Raw genomic sequence first — 23736 nt, 5'->3', positions numbered from 1 at the left:
GTTCCCCGGCCACCCCGAAAGGCACTCGGAGCCTCCACGACCACCCACAAAGGCACTCGGAGCCTCCCCGGCTGCCTCCAAAGGTACTCGGAGGCAGCCCGGAAACCCCGAAAGGCACTCGGAACCTTCCTAGCCGCCCCAAAAGGCACTCGGAGCCTCCCCGGCTGCCCACAAAGGCACTCGGAGCCTTCGCCGGCCACCCCGAAAGGCACTGGGAGCCTGCCCGGCCGCCCACAAAGGCACTCTGAGGCGGCCCCGACCGCCCCGAAAGGCACTCGGAGGCGGCCCGGCCACCCCGAAAGGCACTTGGATCCTCCCCGGCCGCCCCGAAAGGCACTCGGAGGCTCCCCGACGTCTCACAAAGGCACTCGGAGGCGGCCCGGCCGACCCAAAAGGCACTCACAGCCTCCCCGGTTGCCCTGAAAGGCTCTCGGAGCCTGCCCGGCCGCCCCCAAAGGCACTCGGAGCCTCCCCGGCTGCCCCCAAAGGCACTCGGAGCCTCCCCGGACACCCCGAAAGGCACTCGGAGCCTGCCCGGCCACCCCGAAAGGCACTCGGAGCTTCACCGGTGGCCCCGAAAGGCACTCGGAGCCTCCCTGGCCACTCCGAAAGGCACTCGGAGCCTGCCCGACCTCCCACAAAGGCACTCGGAGCCTCCCCGGCCGCCACGAAAGGCACTAGGATGCGGCCCGGCCACCCCGAAAGGCACTCGGAGGCGGCCCGGCCTCCCCGAAAGGCACTCGGAGTTCCCCGGCCGCCCCAAAAGGCACTCGGAGCCTCCCCGGCCGCCCCGAAAGCCACTCGGAGGCGGCCGCGGCCACCCCGAAAGGCACTTGGAGCCGGCCCGGTTGCCCCGAAAGGCACTCGGAGCCTCCCCGGCCGCCCCGAAAGGCACTGGTAGGCAGACCGACCGCCCCGAAAGGCACTCGGAGATGGCCCGGCTGCCCCGAAAGGCACTTGGAGCCTTCGCCGGCCCCCCCGAAAGGCACTCGGAGCCAGCTCGGCAGCCCCGAAAGCCACTCGGAGGCGGCCCCGGCCGCCCCGAAAGGCACTCGGAGGCGGCCCGGCCACTCCGAAAGGCACTCGGAGGCGGCCCCGGCCGCCCCAAAAGGCACTCGGAGGTGGCCCGGCCACCCCGAAAGGCACTCGGAGCCTCCACTGCCACTCAAAAAGGCCCTCGGAGCCAGCCCGGCCTCCTCGAAAGGCACTCGGAGCCTCCCCGGCCGCCCCGAAAGGCTCTCGGAGCCTCCCCGGCCTCCCCGAAAGGCACTTGGAGGTGGCCCGGCTGCCCAAAAAAGCACTCGGAGGCGGCCCAGCTGCCCCGAAAGGCACTCGGAGCCTCCCCGGCCACCCTGAAAGGCACTTGGATCCTCCCCGGCTGCACCGAAAGGCACTTGGAGCCTCCCCGGACGCCCCAAAAGGCACTCGGAGAGGGGCCGGCAACCCCCAAAGGCACTCAGAGCGTCCACGGCCCCCCGAAAGGCACTCGGAGCCTCACCGGCCGCCCCCAAGGGCACTCGGAACCTCCCCGGCCGCCCCAAAAGGCACTTGGATCCTCCCCGGCTGCACCGAAAGTCACTTGGAACCTCCCCGGCCGCCCCAAAAGGCACTCGGAGCCTCCCCAGCCTCCCCGAAAGGCACTCAGAGCCTCCCCGGATGCCCTGATAGGCAATCGGAACCTCCCAGGCCGCCCCGAAAGGCACTCGGAGCCTCCCCAGTCGCACTGAAAGGCACTCGGAGCCTCCCCGGCCTCCCCGAAAGGCACTTGGAGGTGGCCCGGCTGCCCAAAAAAGCACTCGGAGGCGGCCCAGCTGCCCCGAAAGGCACTCGGAGCCTCCCCGGCCACCCCGAAAGGCACTTGGATCCTCCCCGGCCACCCCGAAAGGCACTCGGAGGCTCCCCGACGTCTCACAAAGGCACTCGGAGGCGGCCCGGCCGACCCAAAAGGCACTCACAGCCTCCCCGGTTGCCCTGAAAGGCTCTCGGAGCCTGCCCGGCCGCCCCGAAAGGCACTCGGAGCCTCCCCGGCTGCCCCCAAAGGCACTCGGAGCCTCCCCGGACACCCCGAAAGGCACTCGGAGCCTGCCCGGCCACCCCGAAAGGCACTCGGAGCTTCACCGGTGGCCCCGAAAGGCACTCAGAGCCTCCCTGGCCACTCCGAAAGGCACTCGGAGCCTGCCCGACCTCCCACAAAGGCACTCGGAGCCTCCCCGGCCGCCACGAAAGGCACTAGGATGCGGCCCGGCCACCCCGAAAAGCACTCGGAGGCGGCCCGGCCTCCCCGAAAGGCACTCGGAGCCTGACCGACCGCCCCGAAAGGCACTCAGAGCCTCCCCAGCCGCCCCGAAAGGCACTGGGAGCCTCCCCGGACGCCCCGAAAGGCACTCGCAGCCTTCGCCGGCCCCCCCGAAAGGCACTCGGAGCTGGCCAGCCGCCCCCAAAGGCACTCGGAGCCTCCCCTGCCGCCCACAAAGGCACTCGGAGCCTTCGCCGGCCCCCCCCAAAGGCACTCGGAGCCTCCCCGGCCGCCCCGAAAGCCACTCGGAGGCGGCCGCGGCCACCCACAAAGGCACTCAGAGCCTCCCCGGCCGCCCCGAAAGGCACTCGGAGCCTGCTCAGCCACCCCGAAAGGCACTCGGAGGCGGCCCGGCCTCCCCGAAAGGCACTCGGAGGCGGTCTGGCCACCCCGAAAGACACTCGAAGCCTCGCCGGAGGCCCCCAAAGGCACTCGGAGCCTCCACGGCCGCCCCCAAAGGCACTCGGAGCCTCCCCGGCCACCCCCAAAGGCACTCGGAGCCTCCCCGGCTGCCCCGAAAGGCACTCGGAGCCTCCCCGGCCGCCCCGAAAGGCACTCGGAGGCGGCCCGGCCGCCTCCAAAGGCACTCGGAGCCTGACCGACCGCCCCGAAAGGCACTCGGAGCCTCGCCGGCTGCACCGAAAGGCACTGGGAGGCGGTTTGGCAACCCCCAAAGGCACTCGGAGCCTCCCCGGCCGCCCACAAAGGCACTCGGAGTTCCCCGGCCACCCCGAAAGGCACTCGGAGCCTCCACGACCACCCACAAAGGCACTCGGAGCCTCCCCGGCTGCCTCCAAAGGTACTCGGAGGCGGCCCGGAAACCCCGAAAGGCACTCGGAACCTTCCTAGCCGCCCCAAAAGGCACTCGGAGCCTCCCCGGCTGCCCACAAAGGCACTCGGAGCCTTCGCCGGCCACCCCGAAAGGCACTCGGAGCCTCCCCGGCCGCCCACAAAGGCACTCTGAGGCGGCCCCGACCGCCCCGAAAGGCACTCGGAGGCGGCCCGGACACCCCGAAAGGCACTCGGAGCCTGCCTGGCCACCCCGAAAGGCACTCGGAGCCTCCCCGGCCGCCCCAAAAGGCACTTGGAACCTCCACGGCCGCCCCGAAAGGCACTCGGAGCCTCCCCGGCTGCCCCAAAAGGCACTTGGAGCCTGCCCGGCCGCCCACAAAGGCACTCGGAGCCTCCCCGGACACCCCGAAAGGCACTCACAGCCTCCCCGGTTGCCCTGAAAGGCTCTCGGAGCCTGCCCGGCCGCCCCCAAAGGCACTCGGAGCCTCCCCGGCTGCCCCCAAAGGCACTCGGAGCCTCCCCGGACACCCCGAAAGGCACTCGGAGCCTGCCCGGCCACCCCGAAAGGCACTCGGAGCTTCACCGGTGGCCCCGAAAGGCACTCAGAGCCTCCCTGGCCACTCCGAAAGGCACTCGGAGCCTGCCCGACCTCCCACAAAGGCACTCGGAGCCTCCCCGGCCGCCACGAAAGGCACTAGGATGCGGCCCGGCCACCCCGAAAAGCACTCGGAGGCGGCCCGGCCTCCCCGAAAGGCACTCGGAGCCTGACCGACCGCCCCGAAAGGCACTCAGAGCCTCCCCAGCCGCCCCGAAAGGCACTGGGAGCCTCCCCGGACGCCCCGAAAGGCACTCGCAGCCTTCACCGGCCCCCCCGAAAGGCACTCGGAGCTGGCCAGCCGCCCCCAAAGGCACTCGGAGCCTCCCCTGCCGCCCACAAAGGCACTCGGAGCCTTCGCCGGCCCCCCCCAAAGGCACTCGGAGCCTCCCCGGCCGCCCCGAAAGCCACTCGGAGGCGGCCGCGGCCACCCCGAAAGGCACTTGGAGCCGGCCCGGTTGCCCCGAAAGGCACTCGGAGCCTCCCCGGCCGCCCCGAAAGGCACTGGTAGGCAGACCGACAGCCCCGAAAGGCACTCGGAGCCTGCCCGGCAGCCCCGAAAGGCACTCGGAGGCTCCCCGGCCCCCCCAAAAGGCACTCGGAGCCTTCGCCGACCCCCCGAAAGGCACTCGGAGCCAGCCCGGCTGCCCCGAAAGGCACTCGGAGACCGTCCCGGCCGCCCCGAAAGGCACTGGGAGGCGGCCCGGCCACTCCGAAAGGCACTCGGAGGCGGCCCGGCCGCCCCGAAAGGCACTAGGAGCGGGCCCGGCCGACCCAAAAGGCACTCGGAGGCGGCCCGGCCACCCCGAAAGGCACTCGGAGCCTCCCCGACCTCCCACAAATGCACTCGGAGGCGGCACGGTTGCCCCGAAAGGCACTCGGAGGTGGCCCGGCCACCCCGAAAGGCACTCGGAGCCTCCACTGCCACTCAAAAAGGCACTCGGAGCCAGCCCGGCCTCCTCGAAAGGCACTCGGAGCCTCCCCGGCCGCCCCGAAAGGCTCTCGGAGCCTCCCCGGCCTCCCCGAAAGGCACTCGGAGGTGGCCCGGCTGCCCAAAAAGGCACTCGGAGGCGGCCCAGCTGCCCCGAAAGGCACTCGGAGCCTCCCCGGCCACCCTGAAAGGCACTTGGAACCTCCCCGGCCGCCCCGAAAGGCACTTGGAGGCTCCCCGACGTCTCACAAAGGCACTCGGAGGCGGCCCGGCCGACCCAAAAGGCACTCACAGCCTCCCCGGTTGCCCTGAAAGGCTCTCGGAGCCTGCCCGGCCGCCCCGAAAGGCACTCGGAGCCTCCCCGGCTGCACCGAAAGGCACTGGGAGGCGGTCTGGCAACCCCGAAAGGCACTCGGAGCCTCCCCGGACACCCCGAAAGGCACTCGGAGCCTCCCCGGCCACCCCGAAAGGCACTCGGAGCTTCACCGGTGGCCCCGAAAGGCACTCGGAGCCTCCCTGGCCACTCCGAAAGGCACTCGGAGCCTGCCCGACCTCCCACAAAGGCACTTGGAGCCTCCCCGGCCACCCCGAAAGGCAATCGGAGCCTCCCCGGCCTCCCCGAAAGGCACTCGGAGCCTCCGCAGCCGCCCCGAAAGGCACTCGGAGCGGGCCCGGCCTCCCCGAAAGGCACTTGGAGTCTGCACGGACGCCCCAAAAGGCACTCGGAGCCTGCCCGGCCGCCCCGAAAGGCACTCGGAGCCTCGCCGGCTGCCCCGAAAGGCACTCGGAGCCTGACCGGCCGCCCCGAAAGGCACTCGGAGCCTGCCCGACCTCCCACAAAGGCACTCGGAGCCTCCCCGGCTGCCCCGAAAGGCACTCGGAGCGGGCCCGGCCACCCACAAAGGCACTTGGAGTCTGCACGGACGCCCCAAAAGGCACTCGGAGCCTCCCCGGCCACCCCGAAAGGCACTTGGAGTCTGCACGGACGCCCCAAAAGGCACTCGGAGCCTCCCCGGCCACCACGAAAGGCACTCGGAGCCTCCCCGGCCGCCCCGAAAGGCACTCGGAGTCTCCCCGGCTGCCCACAAAGGCACTCGGAGCCTTCCTGGCCACCCCCAAAGGCACTCAGAGCGTCGCCGGCCCCCCGAAAGGCACTCGGAGCCTCCCCAGATGCCCCGAAAGGCACTCGGAGCCTCCCCGGCCGCCCCCAAGGGCACTCGGAGGCAGCCCGGCCACCCCGAAAGGCACTCGGAGCCTCCCCGGCCACCGCGAAAGGCACTCGGAGCCTTCCCGGATGCCCCGAAAGGCACTCAGAGCCTCCCCGGATGCCCCAAAAGGCACTCGGAGCCTCCCCGGCTGCACCGAAAGGCACTTGGAGCCTCCCCGGACGCCCCAAAAGGCACTCGGAGAGGGGCCGGCAACCCCCAAAGGCACTCAGAGCGTCCACGGCCCCCCGAAAGGCACTCGGAGCCTCCCCGGCCGCCCCCAAGGGCACTCGGAACCTCCCCGGCCGCCCCAAAAGGCACTCGGAGCCTCCCCAGCCTCCCCGAAAGGCACTCAGAGCCTCCCCGGATGCCCTGATAGGCACTCGGAACCTCCCAGGCCGCCACGAAAGGCACTCGGAGCCTCCCCAGTCGCACCGAAAGGCACTCGGAGCCTGCCCGGACGCCCACAAAGGCACTCGGAGGCGGCTCGGCCACCCTGAAAGGCACTCGCAGCCTCCGCGGACGCCCCGAAAGGCACTCGGAGTCGGTCCGGCCACCCACAAAGGCACTCAGAGCCTCCCCGGCCGCCCCGAAAGGCACTCGGAGCCTGCTCAGCCACCCCGAAAGGCACTCGGAGGCGGCCCGGCCTCCCCGAAAGGCACTCGGAGGCGGTCTGGCCACCCCGAAAGACACTCGAAGCCTCGCCGGAGGCCCCCAAAGGCACTCGGAGCCTCCACGGCCGCCCCCAAAGGCACTCGGAGCCTCGCCGGCCGCCCCCAAAGGCACTCGGAGCCTCCCCGGCCACCCCCAAAGGCACTCGGAGCCTCCCCGGCTGCCCCGAAAGGCACTCGGAGCCTCCCCGGCCGCCCCGAAAGGCACTCGGAGGCGGCCCGGCCGCCTCCAAAGGCACTCGGAGCCTGACCGACCGCCCCGAAAGGCACTCGGAGCCTCGCCGGCTGCACCGAAAGCCACTGGGAGGCGGTCTGGCAACCCCGAAAGGCACTCGGAGCCTGCCCGGCCGCCCACAAAGGCACTCGGAGTTCCCCGGCCACCCCGAAAGGCACTCGGAGCCTCCACGACCACCCACAAAGGCACTCGGAGCCTCCCCGGCTGCCTCCAAAGGTACTCGGAGGCAGCCCGGAAACCCCGAAAGGCACTCGGAACCTTCCTAGCCGCCCCAAAAGGCACTCGGAGCCTCCCCGGCTGCCCACAAAGGCACTCGGAGCCTTCGCCGGCCACCCCGAAAGGCACTCGGAGCCTCCCCGGCCGCCCACAAAGGCACTCTGAGGCGGCCCCGACCGCCCCGAAAGGCACTCGGAGGCGGCCCGGACACCCCGAAAGGCACTCGGAGCCTGCCTGGCCACCCCGAAAGGCACTCGGAGCCTCCCCGGCCGCCCCAAAAGGCACTTGGAACCTCCACGGCCGCCCCGAAAGGCACTCGGAGCCTCCCCGGCTGCCCCAAAAGGCACTTGGAGCCTGCCCGGCCGCCCACAAAGGCACTCGGAGCCTTCGCCAGCCCCCCCGAAAGGCACTCGGAGATGGCCCGGCTACCCCAAAAGGCACTCGGAGGAGGCCCGGCCGCCCCGAAAGGCACTCGGAGCCTCCCCGGCCACCCCGAAAGGCACTCGGAGCCTCGCCGGCTGCACCGAAAGCCACTGGGAGGCGGTCTGGCAACCCCGAAAGGCACTCGGAGCCTGCCCGGCCGCCCACAAAGGCACTCGGAGTTCCCCGGCCACCCCGAAAGGCACTCGGAGCCTCCACGACCACCCACAAAGGCACTCGGAGCCTCCCCGGCTGCCTCCAAAGGTACTCGGAGGCGGCCCGGAAACCCCGAAAGGCACTCGGAACCTTCCTAGCCGCCCCAAAAGGCACTCGGAGCCTCCCCGGCTGCCCACAAAGGCACTCGGAGCCTTGGCCGGCCACCCCGAAAGGCACTCGGAGCCTCCCCGGCCGCCCACAAAGGCACTCTGAGGCGGCCCCGACCGCCCCGAAAGGCACTCGGAGGCGGCCCGGACACCCCGAAAGGCACTCGGAGCCTGCCTGGCCACCCCGAAAGGCACTCGGAGCCTCCCCGGCCGCCCCAAAAGGCACTTGGAACCTCCACGGCCGCCCCGAAAGGCACTCGGAGCCTCCCCGGCTGCCCCAAAAGGCACTTGGAGCCTGCCCGGCCGCCCACAAAGGCACTCGGAGCCTTCGCCAGCCCCCCCGAAAGGCACTCGGAGATGGCCCGGCTACCCCGAAAGGCACTCGGAGGAGGCCCGGCCGCCCCGAAAGGCACTCGGAGCCTCCCCGGCCACCCCGAAAGGCACTCGGAGCCTCCCCGGCTGCCCCGATGGCACTCAGAGGTGGCCCGGCCACCCCGAAAGGCACTCGGAGCCTCCCCGGCCGCCCTGAAAGGCACTAGGATGCGGCCGGGCCACCCCGAAAAGCACTCGGAGGCGGCCCGGCCTCCCCGAAAGGCACTCGGAGCCTCCCCAGCCGCCCCGAAAGGCACTCGGAGCCTCCCCGGACACCCCGAAAGGCACTCGGAGGAGGCCCGGCCACCACGAAAGGCACTCGGAGCCTCCCCGGCCACCAAGAAAGGCACTCGGAGCCTCCCCGGCCGCCCCGATGGCACTCAGAGGTGGCCCGGCCACCCCAAAAGGCACTCGGAGCCTCCCCGGCCGCCCCGAAAGCCACTAGGATGCGGCCGGGCCACCCCGAAAGGCACTTGGAGCCGGCCCGGTTGCCCCGAAAGGCACTCGGAGCCTCCCCAGCCGCCCCGAAAGGCACTCGGAGCCTCCCCGGCCGCCCCGAAAGGCACTCGGAGCCTGCCCGGCTGCCCCGAAAGGCACTCGGAGCCTCCCCGGCCTCCCCGAAAGGCACTCGGAGCCTCCCCAGCCGCCCCGAAAGGCACTCGGAGCGGGCCCGGCCTCCCCGAAAGGCACTTGGAGTCTGCACGGACGCCCCAAAAGGCACTCGGAGGTGGCCCGGCCGCCCCGAAAGGCACTCGGAGCCTCCCCGGGCGCCCCAAAAGGCACTCGGAGCCTCGCCGGCTGCCCCGAAAGGCACTTGGAGCCTCCCCGGCCGCCCCGAAAGGCACTCGGAGCCTGCCCGACCTCCCACAAAGGCACTCGGAGCCTCCCCGGCTGCCCCGAAAGGCACTCGGAGCGGGCCCGGCCACCCCGAAAGGCACTTGGAGTCTGCACGGACGCCCCAAAAGGCACTCGGAGCCTCCCCGGCCACCACGAAAGGCACTCGGAGCCTCCCCGGCCGCCCCGAAAGGCACTCGGAGTCTCCCCGGCTGCCCACAAAGGCACTCGGAGCCTTCCTGGCCACCCCCAAAGGCACTCAGAGCGTCGCCGGCCCCCCGAAAGGCACTCGGAGCCTCCCCAGATGCCCCAAAAGGCACTCGGAGCCTCCCCGGCCGCCCCCAAGGGCACTCGGAGGCAGCCCGGCCACCCCGAAAGGCACTCGGAGCCTCCCCGGCCACCGCGAAAGGCACTCGGAGCCTTCCCGGATGCCCCGAAAGGCACTCAGAGCCTCCCCGGATGCCCCGAAAGGCACTCGGAGCCTCCCCGGCTGCACCGAAAGGCACTTGGAGCCTCCCCGGACGCCCCAAAAGGCACTCGGAGAGGGGCCGGCAACCCCCAAAGGCACTCAGAGCGTCCACGGCCCCCCGAAAGGCACTCGGAGCCTCCCCGGCCGCCCCCAAGGGCACTCGGAACCTCCCCGGCCGCCCCAAAAGGCACTCGGAGCCTCCCCAGCCTCCCCGAAAGGCACTCAGAGCCTCCCCGGATGCCCTGATAGGCACTCGGAACCTCCCAGGCCGCCACGAAAGGCACTCGGAGCCTCCCCAGTCGCACCGAAAGGCACTCGGAGCCTGCCCGGACGCCCACAAAGGCACTCGGAGGCGGCCCGGCCGCCCACAAAGGCACTCGGAGGCAGCTCGGCCACCCTGAAAGGCACTCGCAGCCTCCGCGGACGCCCCGAAAGGCACTCGGAGGCGGTCCGGCCACCCACAAAGGCACTCAGAGCCTCCCCGGCCACCCCGAAAGGCACTCGGAGCCTGCTCAGCCACCCCGAAAGGCACTCGGAGGCGGCCCGGCCTCCCCGAAAGGCACTCGGAGCCTCCACGGCCGCCCCCAAAGGCACTCGGAGCCTCGCCGGCCGCCCCCAAAGGCACTCGGAGCCTCCCCGGCCACCCCCAAAGGCACTCGGAGCCTCCCCGGCTGCCCCGAAAGGCACTCGGAGCCTCCCCGGCCGCCCCGAAAGGCACTCGGAGGCGGCCCGGCCGCCTCCAAAGGCACTCGGAGCCTGACCGACCGCCCCGAAAGGCACTCGGAGCCTCGCCGGCTGCACCGAAAGCCACTGGGAGGCGGTCTGGCAACCCCGAAAGGCACTCGGAGCCTGCCCGGCCTCCCACAAAGGCACTCGGAGTTCCCCGGCCACCCCGAAAGGCACTCGGAGCCTCCACGACCACCCACAAAGGCACTCGGAGCCTCCCCGGCTGCCTCCAAAGGTACTCGGAGGCGGCCCGGAAACCCCGAAAGGCACTCGGAACCTTCCTAGCCGCCCCAAAAGGCACTCGGAGCCTCCCCGGCTGCCCACAAAGGCACTCGGAGCCTTGGCCGGCCACCCCGAAAGGCACTCGGAGCCTCGCCGGCCGCCCACAAAGGCACTCTGAGGCGGCCCCGACCGCCCCGAAAGGCACTCGGAGGCGGCCCGGACACCCCGAAAGGCACTCGGAGCCTGCCTGGCCACCCCGAAAGGCACTCGGAGCCTCCCCGGCCGCCCCAAAAGGCACTTGGAACCTCCACGGCCGCCCCGAAAGGCACTCGGAGCCTCCCCGGCTGCCCCAAAAGGCACTTGGAGCCTGCCCGGCCGCCCACAAAGGCACTCGGAGCCTTCGCCAGCCCCCCCGAAAGGCACTCGGAGATGGCCCGGCTACCCCGAAAGGCACTCGGAGGAGGCCCGGCCGCCCCGAAAGGCACTCGGAGCCTCCCCGGCCACCCCGAAAGGCACTCGGAGCCTCCCCGGCTGCCCCGATGGCACTCAGAGGTGGCCCGGCCACCCCGAAAGGCACTCGGAGCCTCCCCGGCCGCCCTGAAAGGCACTAGGATGCGGCCGGGCCACCCCGAAAAGCACTCGGAGGCGGCCCGGCCTCCCCGAAAGGCACTCGGAGCCTCCCCAGCCGCCCCGAAAGGCACTCGGAGCCTCCCCGGACACCCCGAAAGGCACTCGGAGGAGGCCCGGCCACCACGAAAGGCACTCGGAGCCTCCCCGGCCACCACGAAAGGCACTCGGAGCCTCCCCGGCCGCCCCGATGGCACTCAGAGGTGGCCCGGCCACCCCAAAAGGCACTCGGAGCCTCCCCGGCCGCCCCGAAAGCCACTAGGATGCGGCCGGGCCACCCCGAAAGGCACTTGGAGCCGGCCCGGTTGCCCCGAAAGGCACTCGGAGCCTCCCCAGCCGCCCCGAAAGGCACTCGGAGCCTCCCCGGCCGCCCCCAAAGGCACTCGGAGCCTGCCCGGCTGCCCCGAAAGGCACTCGGAGCCTCCCCGGCCTCCCCGAAAGGCACTCGGAGCCTCCCCAGCCGCCCCGAAAGGCACTCGGAGCGGGCCCGGCCTCCCCGAAAGGCACTTGGAGTCTGCACGGACGCCCCAAAAGGCACTCGGAGGTGGCCCGGCCGCCCCGAAAGGCACTCGGAGCCTCCCCGGCCGCCCCGAAAGGCACTCGGAGCCTCGCCGGCTGCCCCGAAAGGCACTCGGAGCCTCCCCGGCCGCCCCGAAAGGCACTCGGAGTGGGCCCGGCCACCCCGAAAGGCACTTGGAGTCTGCACGGACGCCCCAAAAGGCACTCGGAGCCTCCCCGGCCACCACGAAAGGCACTCGGAGCCTCCCCGGCCGCCCCGAAAGGCACTCGGAGTCTCCCCGGCTGCCCACAAAGGCACTCGGAGCCTTCCTGGCCACCCCCAAAGGCACTCAGAGCGTCGCCGGCCCCCCGAAAGGCACTCGGAGCCTCCCCAGATGCCCCAAAAGGCACTCGGAGCCTCCCCGGCCGCCCACAAAGGCACTCGGAGCCTGCCCGGCTGCCCCGAAAGGCACTCGGAGCCTCCCCGGCCTCCCCGAAAGGCACTCGGAGCCTCCCCAGCCGCCCCGAAAGGCACTCGGAGCGGGCCCGGCCTCCCCGAAAGGCACTTGGAGTCTGCACGGACGCCCCAAAAGGCACTCGGAGGTGGCCCGGCCGCCCCGAAAGGCACTCGGAGCCTCCCCGGCCGCCCCGAAAGGCACTCGGAGCCTCGCCGGCTGCCCCGAAAGGCACTCGGAGCCTCCCCGGCCGCCCCGAAAGGCACTCGGAGCGGGCCCGGCCACCCCGAAAGGCACTTGGAGTCTGCACGGACGCCCCAAAAGGCACTCGGAGCCTCCCCGGCCACCACGAAAGGCACTCGGAGCCTCCCCGGCCGCCCCGAAAGGCACTCGGAGTCTCCCCGGCTGCCCACAAAGGCACTCGGAGCCTTCCTGGCCACCCCCAAAGGCACTCAGAGCGTCGCCGGCCCCCCGAAAGGCACTCGGAGCCTCCCCAGATGCCCCAAAAGGCACTCGGAGCCTCCCCGGCCGCCCACAAAGGCACTCGGAGGCGGCCCGGCCGCCCCGAAAGGCACTCGGAGCCGGACCAGTCAACCCGAAAGGCACTCGGAGCCTTCCCGGATGCCCCGAAAGGCACTCAGAGCCTCCCCGGATGCCCCGAAAGGCACTCGGAGCCTCCCCGGCTGCACCGAAAGGCACTTGGAGCCTCCCCGGACGCCCCAAAAGGCACTCGGAGAGGGGCCGGCAACCCCCAAAGGCACTCAGAGCGTCCACGGCCCCCCGAAAGGCACTCGGAGCCTCCCCGGCCGCCCCCAAGGGCACTCGGAACCTCCCCGGCCGCCCCAAAAGGCACTCGGAGCCTCCCCAGCCTCCCCGAAAGGCACTCAGAGCCTCCCCGGATGCCCTGATAGGCACTCGGAACCTCCCAGGCCGCCACGAAAGGCACTCGGAGCCTCCCCAGTCGCACCGAAAGGCACTCGGAGCCTGCCCGGACGCCCACAAAGGCACTCGGAGGCGGCCCGGCCGCCCACAAAGGCACTCGGAGGCGGCTCGGCCACCCTGAAAGGCACTCGCAGCCTCCGCGGACGCCCCGAAAGGCACTCGGAGTCGGTCCGGCCACCCACAAAGGCACTCAGAGCCTCCCCGGCCGCCCCGAAAGGCACTCGGAGCCTGCTCAGCCACCCCGAAAGGCACTCGGAGGCGGCCCGGCCTCCCCGAAAGGCACTCGGAGGCGGTCTGGCCACCCCGAAAGACACTCGAAGCCTCGCCGGAGGCCCCCAAAGGCACTCGGAGCCTCCACGGCCGCCCCCAAAGGCACTCGGAGCCTCCCCGGCCACCCCCAAAGGCACTCGGAGCCTCCCCGGCTGCCCCGAAAGGCACTCGGAGCCTCCCCGGCCGCCCCGAAAGGCACTCGGAGGCGGCCCGGCCGCCTCCAAAGGCACTCGGAGCCTGACCGACCGCCCCGAAAGGCACTCGGAGCCTCGCCGGCTGCACCGAAAGGCACTGGGAGGCGGTTTGGCAACCCCGAAAGGCACTCGGAGCCTGCCCGGCCGCCCACAAAGGCACTCGGAGTTCCCCGGCCACCCCGAAAGGCACTCGGAGCCTCCACGACCACCCACAAAGGCACTCGGAGCCTCCCCGGCTGCCTCCAAAGGTACTCGGAGGCGGCCCGGAAACCCCGAAAGGCACTCGGAACCTTCCTAGCCGCCCCAAAAGGCACTCGGAGCCTCCCCGGCTGCCCACAAAGGCACTCGGAGCCTTGGCCGGCCACCCCGAAAGGCACTCGGAGCCTGCCCGGCCGCCCACAAAGGCACTCTGAGGCGGCCCCGACCGCCCCGAAAGGCACTCGGAGGCGGCCCGGACACCCCGAAAGGCACTCGGAGCCTGCCTGGCCACCCCGAAAGGCACTCGGAGCCTCCCCGGCCGCCCCAAAAGGCTCTCGGAGCCTGCCCGGCCGCCCCGAAAGGCACTCGGAGCCTCCCCGGCTGCCCCAAAAGGCACTTGGAGCCTGCCCGGCCGCCCACAAAGGCACTCGGAGCCTTCGCCAGCCCCCCCGAAAGGCACTCGGAGATGGCCCGGCTACCCCGAAAGGCACTCGGAGGAGGCCCGGCCGCCCCGAAAGGCACTCGGAGCCTCCCCGGCCACCCCGAAAGGCACTCGGAGCCTCCCCGGCTGCCCCGATGGCACTCAGAGGTGGCCCGGCCACCCCGAAAGGCACTCGGAGCCTCCCCGGCCGCCCCGAAAGGCACTAGGATGCGGCCGGGCCACCCCGAAAAGCACTCGGAGGCGGCCCGGCCTCCCCGAAAGGCACTCGGAGCCTCCCCGGACACCCCGAAAGGCACTCGGAGCCTCCCCGGACACCCCGAAAGGCACTCGGAGGAGGCCCGGCCACCACGAAAGGCACTCGGAGCCTCCCCGGCCACCACGAAAGGCACTCGGAGCCTCCCCGGCCGCCCCGATGGCACTCAGAGGTGGCCCGGCCACCCCAAAAGGCACTCGGAGCCTCCCCGGCCGCCCCGAAAGGCACTCGGAGGCGGCCGGGCCACCCAGAAAGGCACTTGGAGTCTGCACGGACGCCCCAAAAGGCACTCGGAGGTGGCCCGGCCGCCCCGAAAGGCACTCGGAGCCTCCCCGGCCGCCCCGAAAGACACTCGGAGCCTCGCCGGCTGCCCCGAAAGGCACTCGGAGCCTCCCCGGCCGCCCCGAAAGGCACTCGGAGCCTGCCCGACCTCCCACAAAGGCACTCGGAGCCTCCCCGGCTGCCCCGAAAGGCACTCGGAGCGGGCCCGGCCACCCCAAAAGGCACTTGGAGTCTGCACGGACGCCCCAAAAGGCACTCGGAGCCTCCCCGGCCACCACGAAAGGCACTCGGAGCCTCCCCGGCCGCCCCAAAAGGCACTCGGAGTCTCCCCGGCTGCCCACAAAGGCACTCGGAGCCTTCCTGGCCACCCCCAAAGGCACTCAGAGCGTCGCCGGCCCCCCAAAAGGCACTCGGAGCCTCCCCAGATGCCCCAAAAGGCACTCGGAGCCTCCCCGGCCGCCCACAAAGGCACTCGGAGGCGGCCCGGCCGCCCCGAAAGGCACTCGGAGCCGGACCAGTCAACCCGAAAGGCACTCGGAGCCTGCCCGGTCGCCCTGAAAGGCATTCGGAGGCGGCCCGTCCTCCCCGAAAGGCACTCGGAGCCTCGCCGGCTGCCCCGAAAGGCACTCGGAGCCTCCCCGGCCGCCCCGAAAGGCACTCGGAGCCTGCCCGACCTCCCACAAAGGCACTCGGAGCCTCCCCGGCTGCCCCGAAAGGCACTCGGAGCGGGCCCGGCCACCCCGAAAGGCACTTGGAGTCTGCACGGACGCCCCAAAAGGCACTCGGAGCCTCCCCGGCCACCACGAAAGGCACTCGGAGCCTCCCCGGCCGCCCCAAAAGGCACTCGGAGTCTCCCCGGCTGCCCACAAAGGCACTCGGAGCCTTCCTGGCCACCCCCAAAGGCACTCAGAGCGTCGCCGGCCCCCCGAAAGGCACTCGGAGCCTCCCCAGATGCCCCAAAAGGCACTCGGAGCCTCCACGGCCACCGCGAAAGGCACTCGGAGCCTCGCCGGCCGCCCCAAAAGGCACTCGGAGCCTCCCCGGCCACCCCCAAAGGCACTCGGAGCCTCCCCGGCTGCCCCAAAAGGCACTCGGAGCCTCCCCGGCCGCCCCGAAAGGCACTCGGAGGCGGCCCGGCCGCCTCCAAAGGCACTCGAAGCCTGACCGACCGCCCCGAAAGGCACTCGGAGCCTCGCCGGCTGCACCGAAAGCCACTGGGAGGCGGTCTGGCAACCCCGAAAGGCACTCGGAGCCTGCCCGGCCGCCCACAAAGGCACTCGGAGTTCCCCGGCCACCCCGAAAGGCACTCGGAGCCTCCACGACCACCCACAAAGGCACTCGGAGCCTCCCCGGCTGCCTCCAAAGGTACTCGGAGGCAGCCCGGAAACCCCGAAAGGCACTCGGAACCTTCCTAGCCGCCCCAAAAGGCACTCGGAGCCTCCCCGGCTGCCCACAAAGGCACTCGGAGCCTTCGCCGGCCACCCCGAAAGGCACTCGGAGCCTGCCCGGCCGCCCACAAAGGCACTCTGAGGCGGCCCCGACCGCCCCGAAAGGCACTCGGAGGCGGCCCGGCCACCCCGAAAGGCACTTGGATCCTCCCCGGCCGCCCCGAAAGGCACTCGGAGGCTCCCCGACGTCTCACAAAGGCACTCGGAGGCGGCCCGGCCGACCCAAAAGGCACTCACAGCCTCCCCGGTTGCCCTGAAAGGCTCTCGGAGCCTGCCCGGCCGCCCCGAAAGGCACTCGGAGCCTCCCCGGCTGCCCCCAAAGGCACTCGGAGCCTCCCCGGACACCCCGAAAGGCACTCGGAGCCTGCCCGGCCACCCCGAAAGGCACTCGGAGCTTCACCGGTGGCCCCGAAAGGCACTCGGAGCCTCCCTGGCCACTCCGAAAGGCACTCGGAGCCTGCCCGACCTCCCACAAAGGCACTCGGAGCCTCCCCGGCCGCCACGAAAGGCACTAGGATGCGGCCCGGCCACCCCGAAAGGCACTCGGAGGCGGCCCGGCCTCCCCGAAAGGCACTCGGAGCCTCCCCAGCCGCCCCGAAAGGCACTCGGAGTTCCCCGGCCGCCCCAAAAGGCACTCGGAGCCTCCCCGGACGCCCCGAAAGGCACTCGCAGCCTTCGCTGGCCCCCCCGAAAGGCACTCGGAGCTGGCCAGCCGCCCCCAAAGGCACTCGGAGCCTCCCCTGCCGCCCACAAAGGCACTCGGAGCCTTCGCCGGCCCCCCCCAAAAGGCACTCGGAGCCTCCCCGGCCGCCCCGAAAGCCACTCGGAGGCGGCCGCGGCCACCCCGAAAGGCACTTGGAGCCGGCCCGGTTGCCCCGAAAGGCACTCGGAGCCTCCCCGGCCGCCCCGAAAGGCACTGGTAGGCAGACCGACCGCCCCGAAAGGCACTCGGAGATGGCCCGGCTGCCCCGAAAGGCACTTGGAGCCTTCGCCGGCCCCCCCGAAAGGCACTCGGAGCCAGCTCGGCAGCCCCGAAAGCCACTCGGAGGCGGCCCCGGCCGCCCCGAAAGGCACTCGGAGGCGGCCCGGCCACTCCGAAAGGCACTCGGAGGCGGCCCCGGCCGCCCCGAAAGGCACTCGGAGGTGGCCCGGCCACCCCGAAAGGCACTCGGAGCCTCCACTGCCACTCAAAAAGGCCCTCGGAGCCAGCCCGGCCTCCTCGAAAGGCTCTCGGAGCCTCCCCGGCCTCCCCGAAAGGCACTTGGAGGTGGCCCGGCTGCCCAAAAAAGCACTCGGAGGTGGCCCAGCTGCCCCGAAAGGCACTCGGAGCCTCCCCGGCCACCCTGAAAGGCACTTGGATCCTCCCCGGCTGCACCGAAAGGCACTTGGAGCCTCCCCGGACGCCCCAAAAGGCACTCGGAGAGGGGCCGGCAACCCCCAAAGGCACTCAGAGCGTCCACGGCCCCCCGAAAGGCACTCGGAGCCTCACCGGCCGCCCCCAAGGGCACTCGGAACCTCCCCGGCCGCCCCGAAAGGCACTTGGATCCTCCCCGGCTGCACCGAAAGTCACTTGGAACCTCCCCGGCCGCCCCAAAAGGCACTCGGAGCCTCCCCAGCCTCCCCGAAAGGCACTCAGAGCCTCCCCGGATGCCCTGATAGGCACTCGGAACCTCCCAGGCCGCCCCGAAAGGCACTCGGAGCCTCCCCAGTCGCACTGAAAGGCACTCGGAGCCTCCCCGGCCTCCCCGAAAGGCACTTGGAGGTGGCCCGGCTGCCCAAAAAAGCACTCGGAGGCGGCCCAGCTGCCCCGAAAGGCACTCGGAGCCTCCCCGGCCACCCCGAAAGGCACTTGGATCCTCCCCGGCCACCCCGAAAGGCACTCGGAGGCTCCCCGACGTCTCACAAAGGCACTCGGAGGCGGCCCGGCCGACCCAAAAGGCACTCACAGCCTCCCCGGTTGCCCTGAAAGGCTCTCGGAGCCTGCCCGGCCGCCCCGAAAGGCACTCGGAGCCTCCCCGGCTGCCCCCAAAGGCACTCGGAGCCTCCCCGGACACCCCGAAAGGCACTCGGAGCCTGCCCGGCCACCCCGAAAGGCACTCGGAGCTTCACCGGTGGCCCCGAAAGGCACTCGGAGCCTCCCTGGCCACTCCGAAAGGCACTCGGAGCCTGCCCGACCTCCCACAAAGGCACTTGGAGCCTCCCCGGCCACCCCGAAAGGCAATCGGAGCCTCCCCGGCCTCCCCGAAAGGCACTCGGAGCCTCCCCAGCCGCCCCGAAAGGCACTCGGAGCGGGCCCGGCCTCCCCGAAAGGCACTTGGAGTCTGCACGGACGCCCCAAAAGGCACTCGGAGCCTGCCCGGCCGCCCCGAAAGGCACTCGGAGCCTTGCCGGCTGCCCCGAAAGGCACTCGGAGCGTCCCCGGCCGCCCCGAAAGGCACTCGGAGCCTGCCCGACCTCCCACAAAGGCACTCGGAGCCTCCCCGGCTGCCCCGAAAGGCACTCGGAGCGGGCCCGGCCACCCCGAAAGGCACTTGGAGTCTGCACGGACGCCCCAAAAGGCACTCGGAGCCTCCCCGGCCACCACGAAAGGCACTCGGAGCCTCCCCGGCCGCCCCAAAAGGCACTCGGAGTCTCCCCGGCTGCCCACAAAGGCACTCGGAGCCTTCCTGGCCACCCCCAAAGGCACTCAGAGCGTCGCCGGCCCCCCGAAAGGCACTCGGAGCCTCCCCAGATGCCCCGAAAGGCACTCGGAGCCTCCCCGGCCACCGCGAAAGGCACTCGGAGCCTTCCCGGATGCCCCGAAAGGCACTCAGAGCCTCCCCGGATGCCCCGAAAGGCACTCGGAGCCTCCCCGGCTGCACCGAAAGGCACTTGGAGCCTCCCCGGACGCCCCAAAAGGCACTCGGAGAGGGGCCGGCAACCCCCAAAGGCACTCAGAGCGTCCACGGCCCCCCGAAAGGCACTCGGAGCCTCCCCGGCCGCCCCCAAGGGCACTCGGAACCTCCCCGGCCGCCCCAAAAGGCACTCGGAGCCTCCCCAGCCTCCCCGAAAGGCACTCAGAGCCTCCCCGGATGCCCTGATAGGCACTCGGAACCTCCCAGGCCGCCACGAAAGGCACTCGGAGCCTCCCCAGTCGCACCGAAAGGCACTCGGAGCCTGCCCGGACGCCCACAAAGGCACTCGGAGGCGGCCCGGCCGCCCACAAAGGCACTCGGAGGCGTCTCGGCCACCCTGAAAGGCACACGCAGCCTCCGCGGACGCCCCGAAAGGCACTCGGAGTCGGTCCGGCCACCCACAAAGGCACTCAGAGCCTCCCCGGCCGCCCCGAAAGGCACTCGGAGCCTGCTCAGCCACCCCGAAAGGCACTCGGAGGCGGCCCGGCCTCACCGAAAGGCACTTGGAGGCGGTCTGGCCACCCCGAAAGACACTCGAAGCCTCGCCGGAGGCCCCCAAAGGCACTCGGAGCCTCCACGGCCGCCCCCAAAGGCACTCGGAGCCTCGCCGGCTGCACCGAAAGCCACTGGGAGGCGGTCTGGCAACCCCGAAAGGCACTCGGAGCCTGCCCGGCCGCCCACAAAGGCACTCGGAGTTCCCCGGCCACCCCGAAAGGCACTCGGAGCCTCCACGACCACCCACAAAGGCACTCGGAGCCTCCCCGGCTGCCTCCAAAGGTACTCGGAGGCGGCCCGGAAACCCCGAAAGGCACTCGGAACCTTCCTAGCCGCCCCAAAAGGCACTCGGAGCCTCCCCGGCTGCCCACAAAGGCACTCGGAGCCTTGGCCGGCCACCCCGAAAGGCACTCGGAGCCTCGCCGGCCGCCCACAAAGGCACTCTGAGGCGGCCCCGACCGCCCCGAAAGGCACTCGGAGGCGGCCCGGACACCCCGAAAGGCACTCGGAGCCTGCCTGGCCACCCCGAAAGGCACTCGGAGCCTCCCCGGCCGCCCCAAAAGGCACTTGGAACCTCCACGGCCGCCCCGAAAGGCACTCGGAGCCTCCCCGGCTGCCCCAAAAGGCACTTGGAGCCTGCCCGGCCGCCCACAAAGGCACTCGGAGCCTTCGCCAGCCCCCCCGAAAGGCACTCGGAGATGGCCCGGCTACCCCAAAAGGCACTCGGAGGAGGCCCGGCCGCCCCGAAAGGCACTCGGAGCCTCCCCGGCCACCCCGAAAGGCACTCGGAGCCTCCCCGGCTGCCCCGATGGCACTCAGAGGTGGCCCGGCCACCCCGAAAGGCACTCGGAGCCTCCCCGGCCGCCCCCAAAGGCACTAGGATGCGGCCGGGCCACCCCGAAAAGCACTCGGAGGCGGCCCGGCCTCCCCGAAAGGCACTCGGAGCCTCCCCAGCCGCCCCGAAAGGCACTCGGAGCCTCCCCGGACACCCCGAAAGGCACTCGGAGGAGGCCCGGCCACCACGAAAGGCACTCGGAGCCTCCCCGGCCACCAAGAAAGGCACTCGGAGCCTCCCCGGCCGCCCCGATGGCACTCAGAGGTGGCCCGGCCACCCCAAAAGGCACTCGGAGCCTCCCCGGCCGCCCCGAAAGCCACTAGGATGCGGCCGGGCCACCCCGAAAGGCACTTGGAGCCGGCCCGGTTGCCCCGAAAGGCACTCGGAGCCTCCCCAGCCGCCCCGAAAGGCACTCGGAGCCTCCCCGGCCGCCCCGAAAGGCACTCGGAGCCTGCCCGGCTGCCCCGAAAGGCACTCGGAGCCTCCCCGGCCTCCCCGAAAGGCACTCGGAGCCTCCCCAGCCGCCCCGAAAGGCACTCGGAGCGGGCCCGGCCTCCCCGAAAGGCACTCGGAGCCTCCCCGGCCGCCCCAAAAGGCACTCGGAGCCTCCCCGGCCGCCCCGAAAGGCACTTGGAGCCTCCCCGGCCGCCCCGAAAGGCACTCGGAGCCTGCCCGACCTCCCACAAAGGCACTCGGAGCCTCCCCGGCTGCCCCGAAAGGCACTCGGAGCGGGCCCGGCCACCCCGAAAGGCACTTGGAGTCTGCACGGACGCCCCAAAAGGCACTCGGAGCCTCCCCGGCCACCACGAAAGGCACTCGGAGCCTCCCCGGCCGCCCCGAAAGGCACTCGGAGTCTCCCCGGCTGCCCACAAAGGCACTCGGAGCCTTCCTGGCCACCCCCAAAGGCACTCAGAGCGTCGCCGGCCCCCCGAAAGGCACTCGGAGCCTCCCCAGATGCCCCGAAAGGCACTCGGAGCCTCCCCGGCCGCCCCCAAGGGCACTCGGAGGCAGCCCGGCCACCCCGAAAGGCACTCGGAGCCTCCCCGGCCACCGCGAAAGGCACTCGGAGCCTTCCCGGATGCCCCGAAAGGCACTCAGAGCCTCCCCGGATGCCCCGAAAGGCACTCGGAGCCTCCCCGGCTGCACCGAAAGGCACTTGGAGCCTCCCCGGACGCCCCAAAAGGCACTCGGAGAGGGGCCGGCAACCCCCAAAGGCACTCAGAGCGTCCACGGCCCCCCGAAAGGCACTCGGAGCCTCCCCGGCCGCCCCCAAGGGCACTCGGAACCTCCCCGGCCGCCCCAAAAGGCACTCGGAGCCTCCCCAGCCTCCCCGAAAGGCACTCAGAGCCTCCCCGGATGCCCTGATAGGCACTCGGAACCTCCCAGGCCGCCACGAAAGGCACTCGGAGCCTCCCCAGTCGCACCGAAAGGCACTCGGAGCCTGCCCGGACGCCCACAAAGGCACTCGGAGGCGGCCCGGCCGCCCACAAAGGCACTCGGAGGCGGCTCGGCCACCCTGAAAGGCACTCGCAGCCTCCGCGGACGCCCCGAAAGGCACTCGGAGTCGGTCCGGCCACCCACAAAGGCACTCAGAGCCTCCCCGGCCGCCCCGAAAGGCACTCGGAGCCTGCTCAGCCACCCCGAAAGGCACTCGGAGGCGGCCCGGCCTCCCCGAAAGGCACTCGGAGGCGGTCTGGCCACCCCGAAAGACACTCGAAGCCTCGCCGGAGGCCCCCAAAGGCACTCGGAGCCTCCACGGCCGCCCCCAAAGGCACTCGGAGCCTCGCCGGCCGCCCCAAAAGGCACTCGGAGCCTCCCCGGCCACCCCCAAAGGCACTCGGAGCCTCGCCGGCTGCCCCGAAAGGCACTCGGAGCCTCCCCGGCCGCCCCGAAAGGCACTCGGAGGCGGCCCGGCCGCCTCCAAAGGCACTCGGAGCCTGACCGACCGCCCCGAAAGGCACTCGGAGCCTCGCCGGCTGCACCGAAAGGCACTGGGAGGCGGTCTGGCAACCCCGAAAGGCACTCGGAGCCTGCCCGGCCGCCCACAAAGGCACTCGGAGTTCCCCGGCCACCCCGAAAGGCACTCGGAGCCTCCACGACCACCCACAAAGGCACTCGGAGCCTCCCCGGCTGCCTCCAAAGGTACTCGGAGGCGGCCCGGAAACCCCGAAAGGCACTCGGAACCTTCCTAGCCGCCCCAAAAGGCACTCGGAGCCTCCCCGGCTGCCCACAAAGGCACTCGGAGCCTTGGCCGGCCACCCCAAAAGGCACTCGGAGCCTGCCCGGCCGCCCACAAAGGCACTCTGAGGCGGCCCCGACCGCCCACAAAGGCACTCGGAGGCGGCCCGGCTGCCCCAAAAGGCACTCGGAGCCTGCCTGGCCACCCCGAAAGGCACTCGGAGCCTCCCCGGCCGCCCCCAAAGGCACTTGGAACCTCCACGGCCGCCCCGAAAGGCACTCGGAGCCTCCCCGGCTGCCCCAAAAGGCACTTGGAGCCTGCCCGGCCGCCCACAAAGGCACTCGGAGCCTTCGCCAGCCCCCCCGAAAGGCACTCGGAGATGGCCCGGCTACCCCGAAAGGCACTCGGAGGAGGCCCGGCCGCCCCGAAAGGCACTCGGAGCCTCCCCGGCCACCCCGAAAGGCACTCGGAGCCTCCCCGGCTGCCCCGATGGCACTCAGAGGTGGCCCGGCCACCCCGAAAGGCACTCGGAGCCTCCCCGGCCGCCCCCAAAGGCACTAGGATGCGGCCGGGCCACCCCGAAAAGCACTCGGAGGCGGCCCGGCCTCCCCGAAAGGCACTCGGAGCCTCCCCGGACACCCCGAAAGGCACTCGGAGGAGGCCCGGCCACCACGAAAGGCACTCGGAGCCTCACCGGCCACCAAGAAAGGCACTCGGAGCCTCCCCGGCCGCCCCGATGGCACTCAGAGGTGGCCCGGCCACCCCAAAAGGCACTCGGAGCCTCCCCGGCCGCCCCGAAAGGCACTCGGAGGCGGCCGGGCCACCCAGAAAGGCACTTGGAGCCGGCCCGGTTGCCCCGAAAGGCACTCGGAGCCTCCCCAGCCGCCCCGAAAGGCACTCGGAGCCTCCCCGGCCGCCCCGAAAGGCACTCGGAGCCTGCCCGGCTGCCCCGAAAGGCACTCGGAGCCTCCCCGGCCTCCCCGAAAGGCTCTCGGAGCCTGCCCGGCCGCCCCGAAAGGCACTCGGAGCCTCCCCGGCCGCCCCGAAAGGCACTCGGAGCGGGCCCGGCCACCCCGAAAGGCACTTGGAGTCTGCACGGACGCCCCAAAAGGCACTCGGAGCCTGCCCGGCCGCCCCGAAAGGCACTCGGAGCCTCCCCGGCCACCCCGAAAGGCACTCGGAGCCTTGCCGGCTGCCCCGAAAGGCACTCGGAGCCTCCCCGGCCGCCCCGAAAGGCACTCGGAGCCTGCCCGACCTCCCACAAAGGCACTCGGAGCCTCCCCGGCTGCCCCGAAAGGCACTCGGAGCGGGCCCGGCCACCCCGAAAGGCACTTGGAGTCTGCACGGACGCCCCAAAAGGCACTCGGAGCCTCCCCGGCCACCACGAAAGGCACTCGGAGCCTCCCCGGCCGCCCCG

This window comes from Struthio camelus, unplaced genomic scaffold, assembly GCF_040807025.1.
Source record: "Struthio camelus isolate bStrCam1 unplaced genomic scaffold, bStrCam1.hap1 HAP1_SCAFFOLD_41, whole genome shotgun sequence".
NCBI lineage: Eukaryota > Metazoa > Chordata > Aves > Struthioniformes > Struthionidae > Struthio > Struthio camelus.
This window is presented reverse-complemented; position numbering follows the sequence as displayed.